Below are 27,191 nucleotides of genomic sequence, written 5' to 3'. Positions count from 1 at the left end.
CATTAGCAATTCTTACTAAATCACTGTAGCATCATTTTGAGATCTTTAGCAATTCTTCTGACATCACTGTCGCATTATTTTGTGGTTCGTAGCAACTCTTACTACATTGCTGTCAGCATCACTGAGTTGATTAGCAACTATCACTACATTACTGTTAGCATCGTTTTGAGTTCAATAGCAATTCTTACGACATCACTGTCAGCATCATTTTTTATTTACTCGCAACTCAAACCACATGACTGTCAGCATCACTTTGAGGTTATTCGAAACTTTCACTCCATTACTGTTAGCACCCTTATGAGTTCATGAGCAACTCTTACTACATCACTGAAGCATGATTTTGAGGTTCATAGCAACTCTTACTACATGACTGTCAGCATCACTTTGAGGTTGTTCGAAACACTTACTACATTACTGTAAGCATCACTGAGTTGATTAGCAACTATCACTACATTACTGTTAGCATCATCTTGATTCATTAGAAATTCCTCCGACATCAGTGTCGAAATATTTTGAGGTTCGTAGCAACTTTTACTACATTACTGTCACATTATTTTGAGGTTCGTTGCAACTCTTACTACATGACTGTCAGCATCACTTTGAGGTTATTCGAAACTTTCACTCCATTACTGTTAGCATCATTTTGAGTTCATTAGCAATTCTTACTACATCACTGTCGCATCATTTTGAGATCATGAGCAATTCTTCCGACATCACTGTCGCATTATTTTGAGGTTCGTAGAAACTCTTACTACATTAATGTCAGCATCACTTTGAGGTTGTTCGAAACGTTCACTCCATTACTGTTAGCATCATTTTGAGTTCATTAGCAATTCTTCCGACATCACTGTCGCATCATTTTGAGATCATAAGCAATTCTTCCGACATCACTGTCGCAATATTTTAAGGTTCGTATTAACTCTTACTACATGTCTGTCAGCATCACATTGAGGTTATTCGAAACTTTCACTCCATTACTGTTAGCATCATTTTGAGATCATTACAAATTCTTCTGACATCACTGTAGCATCATTTTGAGATCATTAGAAATTCTTACTAAATCACTGTAGCATCATTTTGAGATCATTAGCAATTCTTCTGACATCACTGTCGCATTATTTTTTTGGTTCGTAGCAACTCTTACTTCATGACTGTCAGCATCACTTTGAGGTTGTTCGAAATGTTCACTCCATTACTGTTAGCATCATTTTGAGTTCATGAGCAATTCTTACTAAATCACTGTCGCATCATTTTGAGATCTTTTGCAATTCTTCTTACATCACTGTCACATTATTTTGAGGTTCGTAGCAACTCTTACTACATGACTGTCAGCATCACTTTGAGGTTATTCGAAACTCTTACTACATTACTGTTAGCATCGTTTTGAGTTCAATAGCAATTCTTACGACATCACTGTCAGCATCATTTTTTATTTACTCGCAACTCAAACCACATGTCTGTCAGAATCACTTTGAGGTTATTCGAAACTTTCACTCCATGACTGTTAGCACCCTTTTGAGTTCATTAGCAATTCTTACTACATCACTGTCGCATCATTTTGAGATCATTAGCAATTCTTCCGACATCAGTCGCAATATTTTGAGGTTCGTATTAACTCTTACTACATGACTGTCAGCATCACTTTGAGGTTATTCGAAACTTTCACTCCATTAATGTTAGCATCATTTTGAGATCATTAGCAATTCTTCTGACATCACTGTCGCATTATTTTGAGGTTCGGAGCAACTCTTACTACATTATTGTTGCATTATTTTGAGGTTCATAGCAATTCTTACTACATGACCTTCAGCATCACTTTGAGGTTGTTCGAAACACTTACTACATTACTGTAAGCATCACTGAGTTGATTAGCAACTATCACTACATTACTGTTAGCATGATCTTGAGTTCATTAGAAATTCCTCCGACATCACTGTCGCAATATTTTGAGGTTCATAGAAACTCTTACTACATGACTGTCAGAATCACTTTGAGGTTATTCGAAACTTTCACTCCATTACTGTTAGCATCATTTTGAGTTCATTAGCAATTCTTACTAAATCACTGTCGCATCATTTTGAGATCTTTTGCAATTCTTCTGACATCACTGTCGCATTATTTTGAGGTTCGTAGCAACTCTTACTGCATGACTGTCAGCATCACTTTGAGGTTGTTCGAAACACTTGTACATTACTGTAAGCATCACTGAGTTGATGAGCAACTGTCACTACATTACTGTTAGCATCATTTTGAGTTCATTAGCAATTCTTACGACATCACAGCAGCATTAAATTGAGTTCATTAGCAACTCTTACTACATGACTGTCAGCATCACTTTGAAGTTGTTCGAAACTCTTACTACATTAGTGTTGCATTATTTTTAGGTTAGTAGCAACTCTTACTACATGACTGTCAGCATCACTTTGAGGTTGTTCGAAACTCTTACTACATAACTTTAAGCATCACTGAGTTTTTTAGCAACTATCGCTACATTAATGTTAGCATCATCTTGAGTTCATTCACAATTCTTACGACATCACTGTCGCATCATTTTGAGATCTTTGGCAATTCTTACGACATCACTGTCGCAATATTTTGAGGTTCGTAGCAACTTTTACTACATTAATGTCAGCATCACTTTGAGGTTGTACGAAACGTTCACTCCATTACTGTTAGCATCATTTTGAGTTCTTTATCAATTCTTACTACATCACTGTCGCATCATTTTGAGATCATTAGCAATTCTTCCTACATCACTGTAACATTATTTTGAGGTTCGTAGCAACTTTTACTACATTACTGTCGCATTATGTTGAGGTTCGTTGCAACACTTACGACATGACTGTCAGCATCACTTTGAGGATATTTTGAAAGTTTCACTCCATTACTGTTGGCATCATTTTGAGTTCATTAGCAATTCTTACTACATCACTGTCGCATCATTTTGAGATCATTAGCAATTCTTCTGACATCACTGTCGCATTATTTTGAGGTTCGTAGAAACTCTTACTACATGACTGTCAGCATCACTTTGAAGTTATTCGAAACGTTCACTCCATTAATGTTAGCATCATTTTGAGTTCATTAGCAATTCTTACGAAATCACTGTCGCATCATTTTGAGATCTTTTGCAATTCTTCTGACATCACTGTCGCATTATTTTGAGGTTCGTAGCAACTTTTACTACATTACTGTCGCATTATTTTGATGTTCGTCGCAACACTTACCACATGACTGTCAGCATCACTTTGAGGTTATTCGAAAGTTTCACTCCATTACTGTTAGCATCATTTTGAGTTCATTAGCAATTCTTCCGACATCACTGTCGCATCATTTTGAGATCATTAGCAATTCTTCCGACATCACTGTCGCATTATTTTGAGGTTCGTAGCAACTGTTCCTACATGACTGTCAGCATCACTTTGAGGTTATTCGAAACACTTACTACATTACTGTAAGCATCACTGAGTTGATTAGCAACTATCACTAAATTACTATTAGCATCATTTTGAGTTCATTAGCAATTCTTCCGACATCACTGTCGCAATATTTTTAGGTTCATAGCAACTTTTACTACATTACTGTCGCATTATTTTGAGGTTCGTAGCAACTTTTTCTACATGACTGTCAGCATCACTTTGAGGTTATTCGAAAGGTTCACTCCATTACTGTTAGCATCATTTTGATTTCTTTCGCAATTCTTACGAAATCACTGTCGCATCATTTTGAGATCATTAGCAATTCTTCTGACATCACCGTCACATTATTTTGAGGTTCGTAGCAACTCTTACTACATGACTGTCAGCATCACTTTGAGTTTATTCGCAACTATCACTACATTACTGTTCGCATCATTTTGAGTTCATGAGCAATTCTCACGACATCACTGTAGCATTGAATTGAGTTCATTTGCAACTCTCACTAAATGGCTGTCAGCATCACTTTGAGGTTGTTCGAAACTCTTACTACATTACTGTAAGCATCACTGAGTTTCTTAGCAACCTTCACTACATTACTGTTAGCATCATCTTGAGTTCTTTAGCAATTCTTCCGACATCACTGTCGCAATATTTTGAGGTTCGTAGCAACTTTTACTACATTACTGTCGCATTATTTTGAGGTTCGTAGCAACTCTTACTACATGACTGTCAGCATCTCTTTGAGGTTATTCAAAACTTTCACTCATTACTGTTAGCATCATTTTGAGTTCATTAGCAATTCTTACTACATCACTGTCGCATCATTTTGAGATCATTAGCAATTCTTCCGACATCACTGTCGCAATATTTTGAGGTTCGTAGCAACTTTTACTACATTACTGTCGCATTATTTTGAGGTTCGTAGCAACTCTTACTACATGACTGTCAGCATCTCTTTGAGGTTATTCGAAACTTTCACTCATTACTGTTAGCATTATTTTGAGTTCATTAGCAATTCTTCCGACATCACTGTTGCATTATTTTGAGGTACGTAGCAACTTTTACTACATTACTGTCGCATTATTTTGATGTTCGTCGCAACACTTACTACATTACTGTAAGCATCACTGACTTGATTAGCAACTATCACTACCTTACTGTTAGCATCATTTTAAGTTCATTCGCAATTCTTCCGACATCACTGTCGCAATATTTTGAGGTTCGTAGCAACTTTTCCTACATTACTGTCGCATTATTTTGATGTTCGTCGCAACACTTACCACATGACTGTCAGCATCACTTTGAGGTTATTCGAAAGTTTCACTCCATTACTGTTAGCATCATTTTGAGTTCATTAGCAATTCTTACTACATCACTGTCGCATCATTTTGAGATCATTAGCAATTCTTCCGACATCACTGTCGCAATATTTTGAGGTTCGTAGCAACTTTTACTACATTACTGTCGCATTATTTTGAGGTTCGTAGCAACTCTTACTACATGACTGTCAGCATCTCTTTGAGGTTATTCGAAACTTTCACTCATTACTGTTAGCATTATTTTGAGTTCATTAGCAATTCTTCCGACATCACTGTTGCATTATTTTGAGGTACGTAGCAACTTTTACTACATTACTGTCGCATTATTTTGATGTTCGTCGCAACACTTACTACATTACTGTAAGCATCACTGACTTGATTAGCAACTATCACTACCTTACTGTTAGCATCATTTTAAGTTCATTAGCAATTCTTCCGACATCACTGTCGCAATATTTTGAGGTTCGTAGCAACTTTTCCTACATTACTGTCGCATTATTTTGATGTTCGTCGCAACACTTACCACATGACTGTCAGCATCACTTTGAGGTTATTCGAAAGTTTCACTCCATTACTGTTAGCATCATTTTGAGTTCATTAGCAATTCTTCCGACATCACTGTCGCATCATTTTGAGATCATTAGCAATTATTCCGACATCACTGTCGCATTATTTTGAGGTTCGTAGCAACTGTTCCTACATGACTGTCAGCATCACTTTGAGGTTATTCGAAACACTTACTACATTACTGTAAGCATCACTGAGTTGATTAGCAACTATCACTAAATTACTATTAGCATCATTTTGAGTTCATTAGCAATTCTTCCGACATCACTGTCGCAATATTTTGAGGTTCGTAGCAACTTTTACTACATTACTGTCGCATTATTTTGAGGTTCGTAGCAACTTTTACTACATGACTGTCAGCATCACTTTGAGGTTATTCGAAAGGTTCACTCCATTACTGTTAGCATCATTTTTATTTCATTCGCAATTCTTACGAAATCACTGTCGCATCATTTTGAGATCATTCGCAATTCTTCTGACATCACCGTCACATTATTTTGAGGTTCGTAGCAACTCTTACTACATTACTGTTGCATTATTTTAAGGTTCGTAGCAACTCTTACTACATTACTGTCAGCATCACTTTGAGTTTATTAGCAACTATCACTACATTACTGTTAGCATCATTTTGAGTTGTTGAGCAATTCTCACGACATCACTGTAGCAGTAAATTGAGTTCATTAGCAACTCTTACTAAATGACTGTCAACATCACTTTGAGGTTGTTCGAAACTCTTACTACATTACTGTCAGCATCACTGAGTTTCTTAGCAACTATCACTACATTACTGTTAGCATCATTTGAGTTCATTAGCAATTCTTACTACATCACTGTCGCATCATTTTGAGTTCATTAGCAATTCTTCCGACATCACTGTCGCAATATTTTGAGGTTCATAGCAACTTTTACTACATTATTGTTGCATTATTTTGAGGTTCGTAGCAACACTTACTACATGACTGTCAGCATCACTTTGAGATTATTCGAAAGTTTCACTCCATTACTGTTAGCATCATTTTGAGTTCATTAGCAATTCTTACTACATCACTGTTGCATCATTTTGAGATCATTAGCAATTCTTCTGACATCACTGTCACATTATTTTGAGGTTCGTAGAAACTCTTACTACATTATTTTTGCATTATTTTAAGGTTCGTAGCAACTCTTAGTACATGACTGTCAGCATCACTTTGAGGTTATTCGAAAGTTTCACTCCATTACTGTTAGCATCATTTTGAGTTCATTAGCAATTCTTACTACATCACTGTCGCATCATTTTGAGATCATTCGCAATTCTTCCGACATCACTGTCTCAATATTTTGAGGTTCGTAGCAACTCTTACTACATCACTGTAAGCATCACTGAGTTTCTTAGCAACTATCACTACATTACTGTTAGCATCATCTTGAGTTCATTAGCAATTCTTCCGACATCACTGTCGCAATATATTTTTAGGTTCGTAGCAACTTTTACTACATTACTGTCGCATTGTTTTGAGGTTCGTAGCAACTCTTACTACATGACTGTCAGCATCACTTTGAGGTTATTCGAAACATTCACTCCATTACTGTTAGCATCATCTTGAGTTCATTAGCAATTCTTACTACATCACTGTCGCATTATTTTGAGATCATTCGCAATTCTTCTGACATCAATGTCACATTATTTTGAGGTTCGTAGCAACTCTAACTACATTACTGTCAGCATTACTTTGAGTTGATTAGCAACTATCACTACATTACTGTTAGCATCATTTTGAGTTCATGAGCAATTCTCACGACATCACTGTAGCATTGAATTGAGTTCATTTGCAACTCTCACTAAATGGCTGTCAGCATCACTTTGAGGTTGTTCGAAACTCTTACTACATTACTGTAAGCATCACTGAGTTTCTTAGCAACTATCACTACATTACTTTTAGCATCATTTTGAGTTCATCAGCAATTCTTCCGACATCACTGTCGCAATATTTTGAGGTTCGTAGCAACTTTTACTGCATTACTGTCGCATTGTTTTGAGGTTCGTAGCAACTCTTACTACATGACTGTCAGCATCACTTTGAGGTTATTCGAAACATTCACTCCATTACTGTTAGCATCATCTTGAGTTCATTAGCAATTCTTACTACATCACTGTCGCATTATTTTGAGATCATTCGCAATTCTTCCTACATCACTGTAACATTATTTTGAGGTTCGTAGCAACTTTTACTACATTACTGTCGCATTATTTTGAGGTTCGTAGCAACTCTTACTACATGACTGTCAGCATCACTTTGAGGTTGTTCGAAACATTTACTACATGACTGTAAGCATCACTGAGTTAATTAGCAACTATCACTACATTACTCTTAGCATCATTTTGAGTTCATTTGCAATTCTTCCGACATCACTGTCGCATCATTTTGAGATCATTAGCAATTCTTCCGACATCACTGTCGTAATATTTTAAGGTTCGTATTAACTCTTACTACATGTCTGTCAGCATCACATTGAGGTTATTCGAAACTTTCACTCCATTAATGTTTGCATCATTTTGAGTTCTTTAGCAATTCTTACTAAATCACTGTAGCATCATTTTGAGATCATAAGCAATTCTTACTAAATCACTGTAGCATCATTTTGAGATCATAAGCAATTCTTCTGACATCACTGTCGCATTATTTTTTAGGTTCGTAGCAACTCTTACTACATCACTGTTAGCATCACTTTGAGGTTGTTCGAAATGTTCACTCCATTACTGTTAGCATCATTTTGAGATCATTGGCAATTCTTACTAAATCACTGTCGCATCATTTTGAGATCTTTAGCAATTTTTCTTACACCACTGTCGCATTATTTTGAGGTTCGTAGCAACTCTTTCTACATGACTGTCAGCATCACTTTGAGGTTGTTCGAAACTCTTACTACGTTACTGTAAGCATCACTGATTTGATTCGCAACTATCACTACATTACTGTTAGCATCGTTTTGAGTTCAATAGCAATTCTTCCGACATCACTGTCGCATCATTTTGAGATCATTAGCAATTCTTCCGACATCACTGTAACATTATTTTGAGGTTCGTAGCAACTCTTACTGCATGACTGTCAGCATCACTTTGAGGTTGTTCGAAACACTTAGTACATTACTGTAAGCATCACTGAGTTGATTAGCAACTATCACGACATTACTGTTAGCATCATTTTGAGTTCATTAGCAAATCTTCCGACATCACTGTCGCAATATTTTGAGGTTCGTAGCAACTTTTACTACATTACTGTCGCATTATTTTGAGGTTCGTTGCAACTCTTACTACATGACTGTCAGCATCACTTTGAGGTTATTCGAAACTTTCACTCCATTACTGTTAGCATCATTTTGAGTTCATTAGCAATTCTTACGACATCACAGTAGCATTAAATTGAGTTCATTAGCAACTCTTTCTACATGACTGTCAGCATCACTTTGAGGTTGTTCGAAACTCTTACTACATAACTGTAAGCATCACTGAGTTTTTTAGCAACTATCGCTACATTACTGTTAGCATCATCTTGAGTTCATTAGCAATTCTTCCGACATCCCTGTCGCAATATTTTGAGGTTCGTATTAACTCTTACTACATGTCTGTCAGCATCACTTTGAGGTTATTCGAAACTTTCACTCCATTAATGTTAGCATCATTTTGAGTTCATTAGCAATTCTTACTAAATCACTGTAGCATCATTTTGAGATCATAAGCAATTCATACTAAATCACTGTAGCATCATTTTGAGATCTTTAGCAATTCTTCTGACATCACTGTCGCATTATTTTGAGGTTCGTAGCAACTCTTACTACATGACTGTCAGCATCACTTTGAGGTTGTTTGAAACTCTTACTACGTTACTGTAAGCATCACTGAGTTTATTAGCAACTATCACTACATTACTGTTAGCATCGTTTTGAGTACAATAGCAATTCTTACGACATCACTGTCAGCATAATTTTTTATTTACTCGCAACTCAAACCACATGACTGTCAGCATCACTTTGAGGTTATTCGAAACGTTTACTCCATTACTGTTAGCATCATTTTGAGTTCATTAGCAATTCTTACTACATCACTGTCGCATCATTTTGAGATCATTAGCAATTCTTCTGACATCACTGTCGCATTGTTTTGATGTTCGTATCAACTCTTACTACATTACTCTTGCATTATTTAAAGGTTCGTAGCAACTCCTACTACATTACTGTCAGCATCACTTTGAGTTTATTAGCAACCTTCACTCCATTAATGTTAGCATCATTTTGAGTTCATTAGCAATTCTTACTAAATCACTGTAGCATCATTTTGAGATCTTTAGCAATTCTTCTGACATCACTGTCGCATTATTTTGTGGTTCGTAGCAACTCTTACTACATTGCTGTCAGCATCACTGAGTTGATTAGCAACTATCACTACATTACTGTTAGCATCGTTTTGAGTTCAATAGCAATTCTTACGACATCACTGTCAGCATCATTTTTTATTTACTAGCAACTCAAACCACATGACTGTCAGCATCACTTTGAGGTTATTCGAAACTTTCACTCCATTACTGTTAGCACCCTTATGAGTTCATGAGCAACTCTTACTACATCACTGTAGCATTATTTTGAGGTTCATCGCAACTCTTACTACATGACTGTCAGCATCACTTTGAGGTTGTTCGAAACTCTTACTACATAACTGTAAGCATCACTGAGTTTTTTAGCAACTATCGCTACATTACTGTTAGCATCATCTTGAGTTCATTAGCAATTCTTCCGACATCCCTGTCGCAATATTTTGAGGTTCGTATTAACTCTTACTACATGTCTGTCAGCATCACTTTGAGGTTATTCGAAACTTTCACTCCATTAATGTTAGCATCATTTTGAGTTCATTAGCAATTCTTACTAAATCACTGTAGCATCATTTTGAGATCATAAGCAATTCATACTAAATCACTGTAGCATCATTTTGAGATCTTTAGCAATTCTTCTGACATCACTGTCGCATTATTTTGAGGTTCGTAGCAACTCTTACTACATGACTGTCAGCATCACTTTGAGGTTGTTTGAAACTCTTACTACGTTACTGTAAGCATCACTGAGTTTATTAGCAACTATCACTACATTACTGTTAGCATCGTTTTGAGTACAATAGCAATTCTTACGACATCACTGTCAGCATAATTTTTTATTTACTCGCAACTCAAACCACATGACTGTCAGCATCACTTTGAGGTTATTCGAAACGTTTACTCCATTACTGTTAGCATCATTTTGAGTTCATTAGCAATTCTTACTACATCACTGTCGCATCATTTTGAGATCATTAGCAATTCTTCTGACATCACTGTCGCATTGTTTTGATGTTCGTATCAACTCTTACTACATTACTCTTGCATTATTTAAAGGTTCGTAGCAACTCCTACTACATTACTGTCAGCATCACTTTGAGTTTATTAGCAACCTTCACTCCATTAATGTTAGCATCATTTTGAGTTCATTAGCAATTCTTACTAAATCACTGTAGCATCATTTTGAGATCTTTAGCAATTCTTCTGACATCACTGTCGCATTATTTTGTGGTTCGTAGCAACTCTTACTACATTGCTGTCAGCATCACTGAGTTGATTAGCAACTATCACTACATTACTGTTAGCATCGTTTTGAGTTCAATAGCAATTCTTACGACATCACTGTCAGCATCATTTTTTATTTACTAGCAACTCAAACCACATGACTGTCAGCATCACTTTGAGGTTATTCGAAACTTTCACTCCATTACTGTTAGCACCCTTATGAGTTCATGAGCAACTCTTACTACATCACTGTAGCATTATTTTGAGGTTCATCGCAACTCTTACTACATGACTGTCAGCATCACTTTGAGGTTGTTTGAAACACTTACTACATTACTGTAAGCATCACTGAGTTGATTAGCAACTATCACTACATTACTGTTAGCATCATCTTGAGTTCATTAGAAATTCCTCCGACATCAGTGTCGAAATATTTTGAGGTTCGTAGCAACTTTTACTACATTACTGTCGCATTATTTTGAGGTTCGTTGCAACTCTTACTACATGACTGTCAGCATCACTTTGAGGTTATTCGAAACTCTTACTACATTACTGTTAGCATCGTTTTGAGTTCAATAGCAATTCTTACGACATCACTGTCGCATCATTTTGAGATCATGAGCAATTCTTCCGACATCACTGTCGCATTATTTTGAGGTTCGTAGAAACTCTTACTACATTAATGTCAGCATCACTTTGAGGTTGTTCGAAACGTTCACTCCATTACTGTTAGCATCATTTTGAGTTCATTAGCAATTCTTCTGACATCACTGTCGCATCATTTTGAGATCATTAGCAATTCTTCCGACATCACTGTCGCAATATTTTAAGGTTCGTATTAACTCTTACTACATGTCTGTCAGCATCACATTGAGGTTATTCGAAACTTTCACTCCATTAATGTTAGCATCATTTTGAGTTCATTAGCAATTCATACTAAATCATTGTTGCATCAGTTTGAGATCTTTACCAATTCTTCTGACATCACTGTCGCATTATTTTGAGGTTCATAGCAACTCTTACTACATGACTGTCAGCATCACTTTGAGGTTGTTTGAAACACTTACTACATAGCTGTAAGTATCACTGAGTTGATTAGCAACTATCACTCCATTACTGTTAGCATCATTTTGAGTTTGTAAGCAATTCTTCCGACATCACTGTCCCATCAGTTTGAGATCATTACCAATTCTTCCGACATCACTGTCGCAATATTTTGAGGTTCGTAGCAACACTTACTACATGACTGTCAGCATCACTTTGAGGTTATTCGAAACGTTCACTCCATTATTGTTAGCATCATTTTGAGTTCATTAGCAATTCTTCCGACATCACTGTCAAAATATTTTGAGGTTTGTAGCAACACTTACTACATGACTGTAAGCATCACTTTGAGGTAATTCGAAACTTTCACGACATTACTTTGAGCATCATTTTGAGTTCATTAGCAATTTTTACTAAATCACTGTCGCATTATTTTGAGTTCATTAGCAACTCTTACTACATGACTGTCAGCATCACTTTGAGGTTGTTCGAAACACTGACTACATTACTATAAGCATCACTGAGTTGATTCGCAACTATCACTACATTACTGTTAGCATCATTTTGAGTTCATTAGCAATTCTTCCGACATCACTGTCGCAATATTTTGAGGTTCGTAGCAACTCTTACTACATGACTGTCGCATTATTTTGAGGTTCGTAGCAACTCTTACTACATGACTGTCAGCATCACTTTGAGGTTATTCGAAACTTTCACTCCATTACTTTTAGCATCATTTTGAGTTCATTAGCAATTCTTACTACATCACTGTCGCATCATTTTGAGATCATTAGAAATTCTTCCGACATCACTTTCGCATTTTTTTTAGGTTCGTAGCAACTCTTACCACATTACTGTCAGCATCACTTTGAGGTTGTTCGAAACACTTACTAAATTACTGTCAGCAATATTTGAGTTTATTAGCAACTATCACTACATTACTGTTAGCATCATTTTGAGGTTAGTAGCAACTCTTACTACATGACTGTCAGCATCGCTTTGAGGTTGTTCCAAACACTTACTACATTACTGTAAGCATCACTGAGTTTATTAGCAACTATCACTACGTTACTGTTAGCATCGTTTTGAGTTCAATCGCAATTCTAACGACATCACTGTCAGCATCATTTTTAATTTACTCGCAACTCAAACCACATGACTATCAGCATCACTTTGAGGTTATTCGAAACGTTCACTCCATTACTGTTAGCATCATTTTGAGGTTAGAAGCAACTGTCACTACATGACTGTCAGCATCACTTTGAGGTTATTTGAAACTTTCACTCCATTACTGTTAGCATCATTTTGAGTTCATTAGCAATTCTTACTACATCACTGTCGCATCATTTTGAGATCATTAGCAATTCTTCCGAAATCCCTTACGCATTATTTTGAGGTTCGTAGCAACTCTTACTTCATTATTGTTGCATTATTTAAAGGTTCATAGCAACTCTTACTACATTACTGCCAGCATCACTTTGAATTTATTAGCAACTGTCACTACATTACTGTTAGCGTCATTTTGAGTTTATTAGCAATTCTTACGACATCACTGTAGCATTAAATTGAGTTCATTAGCAACTTTTACTACATGACTGTCAGCATCACTTTGAGGTTGTTCGAAACTCTTACTACATGACTGTAAGCAACACTGAGTTTATTAGCAACTATCACTACATTACTGTTAGCATCATTTTGAGTTCATTAGCAATTCTTCCGATATCACTGTCGCAATATTTTGAGGTTCGTAGCAACACTTACTACATGACTGTCAGCATCACTTTGAGGTTATTCGAAACGTTCACTCCATTACTGTTAGCATCACTTTGAGTTCATTAGCAATTCTTCTGACATCACTGTCGCATTATTTGGAGTTTCGTAGCAACTCTTACTTCTTTATTGTTGCATTATTTTTAGGTTAGTATCAACTCTTATTTGACTGTCAACATCACTTTGAGGTTATTCGAAACACTTACGACATTACTGTAAGCATCACTGAGTTTATTAGCAACTATCGCTACATTACTGTTGGCATTATTTTGAGTTCATTAGCAATTCTTACTACATGACCGTCACATCATTTTGATATCATTCGCAATTCTTACAACATCACTGTTGCATCATTTTGAGATTATTAGCAGCTCTTCCTAGATTTCCGTCAGCATCATTTTGAGTTCATTAGCAATTCTTCCGACATCGCTGTCGCATTATTTTGAGTTTTGTAGCAACTCTTACTATATGACTGTCAGCATCACTTTGAGGTTATTCGAAACTTTCATTCCATTACAGTTAGCATCATTTTGAGTTCATTAGCAATTCTTGCTACATCACTGTCGCATCATTTTGAGACCATTCGCAATTCTTCCAACATCACTGTCGCATTATTTTGAGGTTCGTAGCAACTCTGACTACATGACTGTCAGCATCACTTTGAGGTAGTTTGAAACACTTACTACATTACTGTTAGCATCATTTTGAGTTTATTAGCAATTCTTATGACATCAGTGTAGCATCATTTTAACGTTAGTTTCCACTCTTCCTACATTACCGTCAACATCATTTTTTGTTTTTTAGCATCTCTTACTACATCACTTTAGCATCATTTTGAGTTCATTAGCAACTCTTCCGACATCACTGTCGCATTATTTTGAGTTCAGTAGCAACTCTTACTACATGACTGTCAGCATCATTTTGAGGGAGTTTGAAACTCTTACTACATTATTGTAAGTATCACTGAGTTTATTAGCAACTATCACTACGTTACTGTTAGCATCATTTTGAGTTCATTAGAAATTCTTCTGAAATCACTGTCGCATTATTTTGAGGTTATTAGCAACTCTTAATACATTACTGTCCGCATCATTTTTAGGTTACTCGAAACTCTAACCACATGACTGTCAGCATCACTTTGAGGTTATTCGAAACTTTCACTACATTACTGTTAGCATCATTTTGAATTTATTAGCAGCTCTTACTAGATTACCGTCGCATCATTTTGAGATCATGAGCAATTCTTCCGACATCACAGTCGCATTATTTTGTGGTTTTTAGCAACTCTTACTACATGACTTTAAGCATCACTGAGTTTATTAGCAACTATCACTACATTACTGTTTGCATCGTTTTGAGTTTATTAGCAATTCTTACGACATCACTGTCGCATCATTTTGAGATCATTAGCAATTCTTCTGAAATCACTGTCGCATTACTTTGAAGTTCGAAGCAACTCTAACCACATGACTATCAGCATCACTTAGTTTATTAGCAACTATCACTACATTACTGTTAGCATCATTTTGAGTTCATTAGCAATGTGGGGCTTTGATTGGGAATTGTAAGAAAAATCACTGAATGAACAACACAAACACAGACTGTGTCTGAAATTCCACACCTGCACCCGACTCAGAATGAAAAACCAGTGTGGACTCAGTTGTATCCACTGTCAATCCTGATTCTGGAGAAATTTCTTTGTGTGTTTTGATGGACGCGAGCCAAGCAGAAATTTCCCACAATGCAATAGGGTGGCGTTTGGTCAGTGTTGAGCAGGCGTCAGTCTGACAATGATGTCATATTATTGTGTCATCACCTGACCAGACCCAAAAGTAGGCTCAGGTATCAGTTTCTTCTCAATGCTAATGTCTGCTAGCTTAGTCTGCTACTTTGATGGCTCTGCCTGCTCAAAGGTCCAGACCCCTGGATGTGGTGGTTCCTACCTGAACGTAGATTCTGTCAGCTCATGTTGTTAAATCAACTCACCAGGAACACCAGTAGATTTCAATGGACTGACAATGAGTCTCATTGAATGGGTGTCTCGTCCAATGAGAAACAATCAGTCTCAGGTTGAAGCTCATCAATGAGGTCTTGTGGATCAGTGGCTTGCATGAATGAATGAGTTGTCCAGTTGTCCAATCGGTGAAAACCAACGTAACAAAGAAGAACGTAAGAACGTAAGAACGTAAGAGGCAGGTGGAAAGGTGTGTAGGATGAACGATGGTGACCTCCAACCAAATGAAGAGGACTGAGTGGAGGCTGACCAGCTCTACGGAGTCAGGCGGAGTTTGGCAGCGAGACAGGAGTCCAGGCCTGAATCGGTGAAAACCAACGTAACCGGCTCACGTGCTCAGCTGGATTCTCCCATCGATGTACGACGCCTCTCCAACGAACTGGTGGGAGGACGGCCTCCAAAGCCTCCACCTCGTCGACCATGGCTCCCGCTGAGATTCGCTCGATGAAGAAGGGAAGCGCGTTGATGGGCTACCCTCTGGTCTCAGGCTGCTGGCTGCCTGGACTAAGCTGCTCTTCTCCGACACAAAGGTGGCTTCTCTCTCTTCAAGGCTCACAGGAGGTCAAGAGTGTAGCGACCGTGAGCCGAGATCGATGATGAATTACAAAAATAGAAAATCAAAAAATAAATTAGAGGAATAGAAAAGAAAAGGGGGGGGGGCGGACCAGCTGCTCTAGGAGCTCACACACAAAGGGCAGAAACAAGAAGCACTGAAGAGAGCGCCAGCAGTGGATGGTGCCACCACTGTTACAGTAAACTGGTCCGCCTCAGAGCAGTGACCTTTGACCTGTGAGGGGTTGTTGGCCAATCAGCACACTTTGCTGTCTTCAGTCCTTCTCAGATATCAACAAATGAAGCTGGTTGAACAGACAGCAATCATCATCACTCAGAGACATCACCTGGAGAGGAAGACTGCTCAGAGTTCTGACAATGACAGTGAAGAGGCAAGGAGAGCTGGACAACCACAGACAGTGAAACATTCAGAACATCATGTTGATACACGCGTGTGTGTGTGTGTGTGTGTGTGTGTGTGTGTGTGTGTGTGTGTGTGTGTGTGTGTCAGAATCGGAATCAGAATCTTTTATTTTCGTTGTATGGGAGGGGGGGGTACAGTGACAATAGTTAGAGCGCTCTTCCAGAGCCACTGTGCACCACAGAATGCAGATACAAAGAAAAGATAGAAAAGATAAAAGATAAAAGCAAGATAAAAGACACTGTTAGAACAGAAAGATCCATCAACCCACCAACCAGAGGTGTGTCTGGTACAGATGTGGAATTATTGGCTCACACAATGTTGAGGACACTGGAAGAAGACAAACAAAAAAGGCTGGTGTGATCCAGACCTTCATCAAAAATGGTCCTGGAGAACTGTTCAATGTGTCAGGACTTCTGTCCATTGTCTTCTGCTGATCCTGTTCAGGGTCATGGAGGGGGTGGAGCCTATCCCAGCAGCTTTTGGGCGACAGGCCGTGTTCACCCTGGACAGGTCACCAGTCCATCACAGGGCCAACACATCCACAGACAAACATTCCAAGCCAGACTCAGGAGGATCTCTCCACCCTACAGACTGTAAAGGAACCATCAAAGATGGCAGTTGGAGTTCTGTGGATCTGTGCTGGATTCCTCGTCCTCACGGACCAGAAGTCTGTCTGAAATACGGCACTGATTGATGATCTTTTCATGAATCTGGAAAAGCTTCTAAAATGAAAGGAAAACAATCCTATCTTCTTCATGTCTCAAGCCAAATCAAACCAAGAGTTCTTTTATCATATTTTTTTAACCGGACGTCTGCTTTGACTGGTTGGTTGTTGAAAGAGAGCAGGACAGGACAGACAGCAGAAGACAAATATAGAGAAGGAAAGACAAAAGACAGAGAGAAAGGAGGGAGAGAATGACAAAAAGATGGGAACAAGATGAGGGTGAAAGACAAGCAGAGAGAAAGACAGAGGGACAGGGGGATGGAAGACAGACACACAACCAACAACAGCAGCAGCAATAATAGTAAACTAGCTGCCAATGATAACGTCTCCTGGTCGCTGAAGCAATCAACTTCATAATAGGAGGATTGAAGAGCCAGGAAATAAAATATTAGCACAATACTGATGTGAATGTTCGTGCAATACTGAGAACACTGATATGTAGACGACTAGTAGGGGCGGCACGGTGGTGCAAGAAGACAAACAAAAAAGGCTGGTGTGATCCAGACCTTCATCAAAAATGGTCCTGGAGAACTGTTCAATGTGTCAGGACTTCAGAAGCTCCAATCCTCTCTAAGGTCCAGTGAGAGTGGAAGAGATTATAAATGAGAGAAGCAGGGCCCTCACTCAGAACTGAACCAGCTCAGTTGGGAGAGCCTTAGACTGAAGATCTAAAGGTCCCTGGTCCGATCCCAGGTTTCAGCAGAGCAGCATTGACTTTACTTTCCAGTGGTGGAACTGCAGACATGAAGGAAACTAACATCTTGTCCTGTGCATTCTTGTGACATTCAGGACATTTTTGGAGCCTCTTGTTGGATTTTGCCACAGAGAATCAGAGCCAATCAAAAGCCTGGTGGACTTTAACATGGAGGACTGAACAAGTCAAGAAAGCATCAGTTTGACCTTCACAGGTGTTTCTGTTCCTGTCTCAATGCTGTAGAAAGAGCCTGAGGAGCTCAGAGGGTAGAGCATCAGACTTTTAATCTGAGGGTCCAGGGTTCAAGTCCCTGTTCAGGTGCTGTGGAGGTTCCAGTGTTTGACAACATGGTACTGGATGAAGCTTAGTGTTGAACAAACTGTCAACATTAAAAGTAGAAGTGTTCTTGTCTTGCCACTGTGAGACAGTCGCTAGAAAACTGACCAACAATAATTTCATGTGGCATGCAATTAACAAAAGACCTACATTGATGGTCGAGGGGGGTGGAGCCTATCCCAGCATCTACGGGCCAGAGGCGGGGTTCACCCTGGACAGGTCGCCAGTCCATCACAGGGTTAACATACAGAGACGAACAACCATTCACACTCACATTCATACCTACGGTCAATTTAGAGTGTCCAATCAGCCTCGTCCCCAATTACATGTCTTTGGACAGTGGGAGGAAGCTGGAGTACCTGGAGAGAACCCACACATTCATGAGGAGAACATACAGGCTCTACAGAGAAAGATTCCCCACCCGAGCCTGGACTCAAACCCAGAACCTTCTTGCTGTGAGGCCACAGTGCTCACCACTGCACCATCATGCTGCCATGCTCTCTTCTACTTTCCTCAATTGTGTTTCTTTCATGTCCTCCTGAGATCAAAGACAGAATTCTAGCTACTGTCAAAGCCCTGATGACATCATCAGGAATTCTGACTTTGATCTGGAGACTCTTGCTTTAATCTGAATTTGACCTGACTAATGTTTTAGTTTAGGTTGCATGATACCGACCACCTCATTTCTCCTGGGATCGCCCCCCCCCCCATGACCCTTAAAGGATAAGAACAGAAAGTGGATGGAGGGATGGACTCAACACTGAAATCAGCTGATCTGATCCACATTCTAATGTTTCCTGTCCCTCTTTAGGAGTCAATGAGAATAGTAGTGTATATAATAATGTATATCCAACCTTGTAGTATCTTTCCAAAGCTTTTAGTATTTCTTCTTGTTTCTACTTGTAGTTTTAGTGTCTGGATCTTTTCTTTTGATGTCCTGCTGTCTGCTCTTTGCTTTTGACAACCCAGTCTCATGTCAAAACGTGAAAAGGCTCCGTTTGTCCACAGGTCAAAACCTATCAGTTCTACGATAAAGGCCAAAAAATTGTGAAATGTGTAGGTTTTTTCCCCCTCTTCTTTTCTATTGGAGCGCTGGTAGGTCATGTGACTCTTTCATGAGGGTCTCTCAAAACAAAAACATGGCAGCCGCTCCTGTCATTTTCGGAGGAAAGTGCCTTCTTCCAAGATAGTTTTGATTTAATAAAGCATTCTGATGACATTTCTAGAGAGAAATATGCATTTTGTTTTCATAATCTTTGCTCAGTTCTTGTGTTTAATCTTTGGTTTGTTCGTTATTACGGTGCATCTTTCACCTCTCAGAAGAGAGTCGTCACAGTGTCACATTTCTACTGTTGCTATGTTGGTTGCTAAGGACGCCATTACGGACGAGCGTCATTTCAAGATAGGTTTGATTTTTAAAAAGCATTTTAAGGACATTTCTGGCGAGAAATATAAATTTTATTTCCATAATATTCGCTGTTCAATAAAAAATAATATGAAATGGATTTTAGTGCCCCAGGAATTACAAACATCCGCTTCTGGGGAAGTCGCCCCCCCCCCCCCCCCCCCGTTCTTCTGTGAGAAAATCCGGTAGTTGTCGCTCACTCCGAGGAAAAAAAAACAAATATTTTTAATACTTCATCTTTTGATTAATAAGACAATCTACAAATTCATTTAATTTCTGGATGTTTATTCTACCTACGAAGTCCATTTGTCACCATTATAGATCGACCAATCAGCATTAAGAATATAAACAATGACTCAAACTAATGGCGGTCTGCTGACGTCACATCCGTCACAGAGGCTCACTCCTGCACTCAGAGGTGGCCTTTTAGTTCCATCACTTCACGCTATATTTACAGATTTATGATTGAGGGGAACAAACCACTCTGATGTCTGGGTTCATCAAGGATATCTTTAAAGAAATCCTAACTATCTGGCCAGTTAAATTGATCCTAACTGTTCTTCAGATGTTGTGCTGGTAATGTCATGTAGTTTCTTTTCAAATGTAACTTTGTCGTTCTGATGTGTGTATTTTTACTGCTCCAACAAAGCTGTTCCTCTTCTGGGGAAATCAATCATTCAGGCAATCAATAACTGAGTGTCTCTGATGCTGTACTGTAGTATTGCAGTACAACAACACTCTGATCCTTCCTTTTCAAATGTTTTTATTGTGTTTCTCTTATCAGGTGTTCAAAATGATGACAATAAAAATCAATAATTGATATTCAGCTTTGTTTCAACAATAATAACTGATCAGAAATGAGGCCTGATGGCTGCAATAGCAGCTTTGTGCTGTTCAGTGACTCCTGCTATAAAAAGGAGTCAAGGCCGTCTTAAAGATGTGAAAATGTTCCAAAGATCCTTCTTCATGTTGGTCCTGAACAAGATTGGTGACAGGCCTTTTTTCAAAGGAGCTCCAAAAGGCTCACTTAACCCTTTGAGGCCTGGCTGAGACACAAGGCCTGTTGACCTTTGACCCTGTTGCTCTTTTGCTCTCATTTGCCTCTACAGTGGATACAGACCTGAAACTTTATGAAATCATAATCTGGTGGAATAATTCTAGAACCCCTCCCAAACAGGAAGTAGTTTCAGGAAGGAGGTGGGGCTTCAAAGTTTTAAATGTTGGTTTCTGGCAGAGGTGTGAGCTCCTCCCAGAAATCTCATCTCATTTGGAGCAACTTTGACCAGTTATGATGCTTCATTTAAAGACTTTACTGGACTTTGCCACGCCCTTTATGGACAGCAGAAAGGACTTAGGGGGGTCAAACCAGCACAGATGTGATCCTTATGGAGGACAGAACAACACACTCAAATTTCAACTTCCTAGGTTCAAAGAGAAAAAACTATCCCCTTGTGAAACTGGGCAAAATCAGGGTCTGGGACTTCTGCACTCCGAGAGCCTTTTGGAGCAGAATTGAGGATCAAATCTGGGTTCTGGTGTTTGTACTTGGGCTACATCCACCAAACTTTACACACATAGTGTGATGCCCCAGAGTAGCATGTGCTGGGAATTTCAGCCATCTAGGTGCTAAGGGGCCCAAGCACGGTCCCGGGGCATCCACTAACCCTAAGGGGCTCCTCAAAGTCTGGCCCCTCTTCCCTGGTTTCATTTGAGCTGAAGCCACCAAAAGTCACACCAATGGTTGATGTCAGTGAGAGGACTGATTCTGACATTTTCAGCCATCCAGAAGTTACAGAGCTGAAACACAAGACCCCAAAGCCCCTTCCATGTTTGTTGCCAGAGATATCGTAGTCATGACAGTGCACCTCCTTTATGAAGAAAAACAAAACAACTACTGCTTTGGGGCTTGTGTTCAGGGGTATTATATTATTATATTATATTATATTATGTGTGTAAAGTTTGGTGGATGTAGCCGGATGGGCCGGTGTGAGCAGGCATTTCAAAATATATATTTCTGGTAAAAACGCAGAAACAGCGGTTAGTTTGTTTTTGTGTTAAAATGAGAAACAGACCCATCCAGTTGTAGTGCCACCACTCAGCGGCCGCCTTGCAGTCAGAAGCCATGAAGAATGTTGCCCAGTAAGAGGAAGGAGAAAGGAGGAGCCGAAAAAGAGAGACTCCCGAGAAGAAAAGCAGCCGAATTTCCAAAACTCGACGCGTTCTTCCAGGGCTGGACTGGGAAGAAGAGACGTCAGGTGTTGGAACGTGTAGTGGAAGAAGAAGGTCTCTGTGAGTAGTGAAAGAGTATCACTCTTTTAACATGGTTACTGTCTTCCATGTAGAATACTGCACTTTATTTTAATTTTTGAAACTTCAAAATGTGCGCATACATCCTCTGGTATGGCGTGTGCTTACACATATCGTGTAAATAACCATGGAGGGCTGCCAGGGATGAAAAATGCCAGGGCCATTTTTTGGTCCCAGTCCAGCCCTGCTTCTTAACCTGCTCACGGTGTCCTGTCAGCTGTCTTCCCTCAAGGAGGTGGCCAGTCTTGCTCTGGAGCAGTTTCAAAAATAGGCCTCAGCACACTGCCTCTGTGCCATGCCTCTCTCATGCTCCTCTACTCTTTGGAGCACATGTCTCCAGTCTGTCAGGCCTCTAATGAAGACACTTGGATCACTGGGCTTGCTAAAAGCAGGGCAAACAAAACAAAACAAAGCATGACGTTGACCACAATAAGTCAGCCATTTCCACGTCGTGCCGTCCGTTCTAACGAAGAGCCTCTGGACGACAGGGTTTATGGAATCTTGTTGAGGATGAAACTTTAAAAAATCAGTCCTCTGTTTGGAAGAAGGGCGACTAAAATAGTCTCCAACTGTCTGATCTGACTCCTCCACTTCCATTGCAACAGCATGGCTTGACTAAGAGAAAGAGAGAGAGCTGAGAGATTTCATTGGACGAGCCCAATGTCCTTCAAGAAAATCAACCAATGGGCCGCGTTTCGCGTCTCCGATACCGTTACGGTCGATTAAAAACTATACACTTTTGAAAAAAAATTATGACAGTTATGGGCCGGCCCAAAGATGTGCATTGGCCAGATGGCCAGTCCAGCCCTGGTTCACCCTTGATGGGTCACCAGTCCATCCCAGGACCAACACACACAGACAGACAACCATTCACACTCACAGTCATTTAGAGTGTCCAGGTAACCACTACCCTCTTGATGTCTTTGGACTGTGGGAGGAAGCTGGAGTACCAGAGAGAACCCACACGGAGACAGGGAGAACCTGCAGGAGGGGTGGAGGTCGATGAGTCCTGGAGACGTTCAATAATGTCCACAACTTTGGCACCAGGAAGACAGCAGGTGATGGCACCTGGGAGTTCAACAGACCTGATGATTGAACCACCAATCACAAGGATTTCAGCCTCCATTGTAAACAGAGAGTTTAGATGAGAGAGAACCTGCTGTCAGCCTCACCAGTCAGGGCAGTGGCAGAGGCAGCAGAGTTGAATGAAGCAGGATCACCTGGCAGGTCTCAGCTGGAGGTGATGACATCACTGGCCTCAGTCCTCACCAGTGCTCTGCCTAGCAACAGGGACGATGGAGAGAAACCAGTAGAAGCGCTCTGAGAGTTGGAGACAGCAGGAGAGAGACCACGACAGTGTCACCCATGGGAAACTGTTGGATCCACTCAGGACCGGCTGGACAGACACAGATCAAAGACAGAATTGATGATGTCATCAGGAGGCTTTGATGGTGTCTTTATTTGTACCTAGAATTCTGTCTTTGATCTCAGGAGGACATGAAAGAAACCCAATAGAGGAAAGTAGAGGAGAACATTCAGCTTAATTAGAAACACTTGAACTGTTGAACAGTAGAATTTGTTTGAAACAGTTTACAACACTGAGTGACAGGATTGAAGAGGGAAGAGTTTTGTGTTTTCAGTTTAATTCTAACTTTAAACTGGGCATGAACATTTTTAGACGTTCATATTCTAACATACAGAGGAAGTCATGACATTCCCTTTTTTTAACCTGTCCTGTTCAGGAAATGGAAATTTAGCTGCTATGTTGAATCAGAAAAACCTTTTGAAGTCTACTTTTTCTTCAGTCAGAAAGTGGACTGTTGTTAACTCTCACAATGGTTGGTGATTGTGGAGGAAGACAAAATCCTTATGAACCTCTTTTTAACAGACACACATTTCTAAAGACACTGGTTCATTTTATTTTTCTTCTTTTAGCAGAGGATGGTTTCGATCCATCGACCTCTGGGTTCTGGGCCCAGCATGCTTCCTCTGCTCCACTCTGCTCTACCATTGATGGTGCCAGGAGGCCTAAAAACACAAAACACCAATTCAATCCAGGACCTTGGAGCCTGAACTGAAACTCCATCACACGGTGGCTCTGCTGGGGCTCCCACAGGTGAGTGAGGCTGAGCTCCAGTCTGCTCTGAGGAGTCAGCAGACATCTGCACCACTCAGAGGTTTGGTTGGTGGCTTTGACAAAATCCCAACAAACTAAAATCCTGTTGAATCAGGAAGTTCTAGTTGAACTCTCACCCACGTCACATGACCAAGAAAACCTCCTCTTTCATTCAGACCAGAACAGACAAACATAGAAACATTGTTTCAGCTTCTGATCAAACAATAACATGTTCTTGTTTGTTTGCCATGTTCTATTAATCAGACTGATGATCTCTGGATGTTCTAGGAGGTATGTCTGTTTCTGATGAAGCCTGTTTGTTCTGGGGGGGTTAAGATGGTGGGGCTGTTTCAGTTCTAGTGCTGAAGGCTTTCACCATGACAGTCAGACTCTCCTCTGTCCTTCATGGTCCCTCAAATGTGCAGTGTGGACCTCACACACTGAATTTAGCCTGAAAACTCTTCGTGAAAAGCAGGTGCCTCAGAGTCTCTGTGGCGCAATCGGTCAGCGCGCTCGGCTGTTAACCGAGAGGCTGGTGGTTCGAGCCCACCCAGGGACGATGCGCAGGCTCTACTGGTGCTTAGGAGTCGCTGTGTTAATGATCTGAATGTGGAGGAGGCCTGCTGGCTGTGGGTAAAGTGGGGGCTCAGAGTTTGTGGAGTCGGCTCTGGAGTGAAGGGGGTCACTGTTTGGTTCTCAGATGCTCCAGCTCAGGTTAGCGAGGTGGTGGAGAAACCAGTGAGAGCTCTGCCAGCTGGAGCCTCTTGGGTCCCGGGAGGCTTCACTCCTGGAGGTGGAAATGATGAGGAGTTTTAAAATCTGCTCCTCTTTCACGCTGACTTGTTTTCTAGGGTTCCCTCTTTTATTCATGTGTGATTTTAGTCTCAGCTCTCTAAACCTGAATGGAGCCAGAACCCATTTTAAAAGAGCTGCTCTTTTAAACTCCTGGAGATCAAGAGGATCCTGCCATGTTTGTCCAGGAGACCCACAGCACAACAGTCAGTGAATGGGGATGCAGGCAGGCTTTTAATGGGGGTCATTTGAAGTCCCAAGTCCAGTTGGAGCAGAGGCTGGAGTTTGATTCTCCAGGAGTTTTTGTTGTTGTTTTTTTCACCAGTTTCTTTTGATTTGGAGGAAATCATTCCAGGTGTTTGAAAGAAGGTGAGAGCAACTTTGGAAAATGTTCAACTGGTGTTTTTAAATGTCTTTGCACCAACAAATGGTGGACAGGACAGCTTTTGAAACATTTTAATGCCACCGTTCAACAGTGAATCTGCTGGTTTCCTGTTTTTAGGAGCTGATGGGAGCTGCACAGAGAAGCTCTTTGAGACAGGAACCATTCAGAGCTCCACCCTGCTTCTTCCAGCAGGATCCACAGATCCACCAACACACCAGCTGTTTGATGAGTGGAGGCTTTTGACCAGGATTCCTAGACAGCACAGCTGGACTCACTCAACAGCTAACTTGTTAGCACCGACGAGACAGGAGCGCTTCTTTGGTTTTACTCAGTGGTTCAATATTTTTAAAAGATGTCCCATTCAGCCTGTGGGTTTGAGTGATCACTCTTCAGTCTCCTGTTCTGTTTTATTAAAATATTCATTTAAAAGCTCCTGAGAGAGAGAGAGAGAGAGAGAGAGAGAGAGAGGGAGGGAGAGAGAGAGAGAGGGAGAGAGAGAGAGAGACAGAGAGGGAGAGAGAGAGAGAGAGACAGAGAGAGGGAGAGAGGGAGAAAGGGAGAGAGAGAGAGAGAGAGAGAGAGAGGATCAAACTGATCTCAAACTTGACTTCAAAATTCTGATTCTAATCATTTTTACTCCTTGATAGATTCATCACTACAGTGTCATAGAGGGTCCATTACTATTGCAGTATATTAAAGAATATAAGAACGAGGTTACCATCCATGGAAATATAGTATTTCATGTATTGCAGTATATTTTCAAAGATATGACACTTTAATGTGAGACTTTAATGTCTGTCTTTGATCTCTAAACTCTGACTCTGATGTCATTGGTGGTGACTGAACTCTACCCCCTGACAGACTGAAGGCTCCTATTGGTGATGTCATCATAAATATATGAAGGTCTTTTTTCAATGGTATAACATTAAAGCTCATCTTAGTAAAACAATCAAGTTACCTGAACTAAATTCTTTAAAAAAATGACTGTCACTGACTTAAATAAATCAAATCTACTTCAAAGTACCTTCTGTAGTCATAAGTCAGCCATTTTAAGTGTACTTGTAGTTCCAGAACATTCCAAGAGGAGATGATATGAATCATGTTGTTAGATGAACTCTGTTCCTCTGCTTTGATGTTGGTGGACTGAGGGGAGTTTGCCTGAACCTGCTTGGACCTGCTGGCTCCTGCTCAGTCCCTCACTCAGCCTCAGCAGCACCGCTCCACTGAGGATTGATTCAGGTGCCTAGCAACCAAATAGGAGGAGAGCTGAACCTTCTTGCTGGGAGGCCACAGTGCTGACCACTGCACCATTGTGTCCCCTGAAAATGCCACCATGTTGTTGGGATTTTCTGTAACAGCAAGCACACATGAACACAGCAGCTTCTTCACAGGGCTGGTGGCACAATGGATAACGCGTCTGACTACGGATCAGAAGATTCTAGGTTCAACTCCTGGCCAGCTCGCTTTAAACTTTATACTGAGAAGATGAAGTGAGAACCAGTGAACAAAGTCACTGAAGTCCTCCCAGGTTTCCTCCTTGTCTGCTGGAAACATGAACACATGAATGATCCTGCTACCTCTCATGTTCAGCTGCACTTGACAGTGACAGCAGGAGAACAAAAATCCCAGTGTGTCAGCAACATTTCCTGTCAATCAATGATAGAAGCTGTTGAATTTCTGTATCAGAACAAGGAGAAAGGAGCCCCAATGAAAGAGTGATGGTTCTTGATTATGATTTTGTTCTTCACTC

The 27,191-nt window shown here is 40.1% G+C and overlaps 2 non-coding genes across 2 annotated transcripts; both read left to right on the top strand.

Annotated features, from left to right (window-relative positions):
* The first annotated feature begins 24,749 nt into the window (after positions 1-24,749).
* trnan-guu (transfer RNA asparagine (anticodon GUU)) lies at positions 24,750-24,823 on the top strand. The gene has a single exon. It is a non-coding gene; the product is annotated as a tRNA-Asn (tRNA).
* Positions 24,824-26,831: 2,008 nt separating this feature from the next.
* trnar-acg (transfer RNA arginine (anticodon ACG)) lies at positions 26,832-26,904 on the top strand. The gene has a single exon. It is a non-coding gene; the product is annotated as a tRNA-Arg (tRNA).
* Positions 26,905-27,191: the final 287 nt, after the last annotated feature.

Source organism: Aulostomus chinensis, chromosome 1, assembly GCF_037954235.1.
Source record: "Aulostomus chinensis isolate RoL2024-O1b breed Wild chromosome 1, RoL_Achi_v1.0, whole genome shotgun sequence".
NCBI lineage: Eukaryota > Metazoa > Chordata > Actinopteri > Syngnathiformes > Aulostomidae > Aulostomus > Aulostomus chinensis.
This window is presented reverse-complemented; position numbering and strand designations above follow the sequence as displayed.